This window comes from Schistocerca americana, unplaced genomic scaffold (assembly GCF_021461395.2).
Source record: "Schistocerca americana isolate TAMUIC-IGC-003095 unplaced genomic scaffold, iqSchAmer2.1 HiC_scaffold_397, whole genome shotgun sequence".
In the NCBI taxonomy this organism is placed as follows: domain Eukaryota; kingdom Metazoa; phylum Arthropoda; class Insecta; order Orthoptera; family Acrididae; genus Schistocerca; species Schistocerca americana.
In genome coordinates this window covers 5,515-7,500 of record NW_025726123.1, presented here as the reverse complement: position 1 = coordinate 7,500, position 1,986 = coordinate 5,515, and the positions used below count along the sequence as shown (strand labels likewise).

The 1,986-nt window shown below is 54.0% G+C and overlaps 1 non-coding gene across 1 annotated transcript in view; it reads right to left on the bottom strand.

Annotated features, from left to right (window-relative positions):
- Nucleotides 1–1,670, bottom strand: part of LOC124582157 — a 1,910-nt gene extending 240 nt beyond the window's left edge. The window contains exon 1 of the ribosomal RNA XR_006973758.1: nucleotides 1–1,670. This exon is cut by the window's left edge and continues 240 nt beyond it. This is a non-coding gene — a ribosomal RNA (small subunit ribosomal RNA).
- Between the last annotated feature and the right edge of the window lie 316 nt (nucleotides 1,671–1,986).

Below are 1,986 nucleotides of genomic sequence, written 5' to 3'. Positions count from 1 at the left end.
GGAACAATTGCAAGCCCCAATCCCTAGCACGAAGGAGGTTCAGCGGGTTACCCCGACCTTTCGGCCTAGGAAGACACGCTGATTCCTTCAGTGTAGCGCGCGTGCGGCCCAGAACATCTAAGGGCATCACAGACCTGTTATTGCTCAATCTCGTGCGGCTAGAAGCCGCCTGTCCCTCTAAGAAGAAAAGTAATCGCTGACAGCACGAAGGATGTCACGCGACTAGTTAGCAGGCTAGAGTCTCGTTCGTTATCGGAATTAACCAGACAAATCGCTCCACCAACTAAGAACGGCCATGCACCACCACCCACCGAATCAAGAAAGAGCTATCAATCTGTCAATCCTTCCGGTGTCCGGGCCTGGTGAGGTTTCCCGTGTTGAGTCAAATTAAGCCGCAGGCTCCACTCCTGGTGGTGCCCTTCCGTCAATTCCTTTAAGTTTCAGCTTTGCAACCATACTTCCCCCGGAACCCAAAAGCTTTGGTTTCCCGGAGGCTGCCCGCCGAGTCATCGGAGGAACTGCGGCGGATCGCTGGCTGGCATCGTTTATGGTTAGAACTAGGGCGGTATCTGATCGCCTTCGAACCTCTAACTTTCGTTCTTGATTAATGAAAACATACTTGGCAAATGCTTTCGCTTCTGTTCGTCTTGCGACGATCCAAGAATTTCACCTCTAACGTCGCAATACGAATGCCCCCGCCTGTCCCTATTAATCATTACCTCGGGTTCCGAAAACCAACAAAATAGAACCGAGGTCCTATTCCATTATTCCATGCACACAGTATTCAGGCGGGCTTGCCTGCTTTAAGCACTCTAATTTGTTCAAAGTAAACGTGCCGGCCCACCGAGACACTCACTCAAGAGCACCCTGGTAGGATTGCAACGGGGTCCGCCTCGGGACGCACGAGCACGCACGAGGCGCGTCGCACGCCTTCAGCTCGCCCCACCGGCAGGACGTCCCACGATACATGCCAGTTAAACACCGACGGGCGGTGAACCAACAGCGTGGGACACAAATCCAACTACGAGCTTTTTAACCGCAACAACTTTAATATACGCTATTGGAGCTGGAATTACCGCGGCTGCTGGCACCAGACTTGCCCTCCAATAGATACTCGTTAAAGGATTTAAAGTGTACTCATTCCGATTACGGGGCCTCGGATGAGTCCCGTATCGTTATTTTTCGTCACTACCTCCCCGTGCCGGGAGTGGGTAATTTGCGCGCCTGCTGCCTTCCTTGGATGTGGTAGCCGTTTCTCAGGCTCCCTCTCCGGAATCGAACCCTGATTCCCCGTTACCCGTTACAACCATGGTAGGCGCAGAACCTACCATCGACAGTTGATAAGGCAGACATTTGAAAGATGCGTCGCCGGTACGAGGACCGTGCGATCAGCCCAAAGTTATTCAGAGTCACCAAGGCAAACGGACCGGACGAGCCGACCGATTGGTTTTGATCTAATAAAAGCGTCCCTTCCATCTCTGGTCGGGACTCTGTTTGCATGTATTAGCTCTAGAATTACCACAGTTATCCAAGTAACGTGGGTACGATCTAAGGAACCATAACTGATTTAATGAGCCATTCGCGGTTTCACCTTAATGCGGCTTGTACTGAGACATGCATGGCTTAATCTTTGAGACAAGCATATGACTACTGGCAGGATCAACCAGGGAGCTGCGTCAACTAGAGCTGAGCAGCCGGCCGCCCGGGAGTGTGTCCCGGGGGCCCGCGCGAACACGCAAGCGTCCGCTCAATTATTCTGCAAACAGGAGGAGGCTGAGCTCCCCTGCACGATACACCTCGAAACCCTCTCAGGTCCCGGCGGCGCGCAGCGCCGTCCTAAGTACTTGGTCGGGTTCGAGAGAGGCGCAATCGCCCGGAGTTTGGCGAGTAGACGCTTTAGGTGCGACCACCCGTGCTCCCAACTGAGCTTGCCGCTGCCGACAGAGGCCCGGGAGCGTGCTGTCGTGGCATTGCCGGCGGGAGACA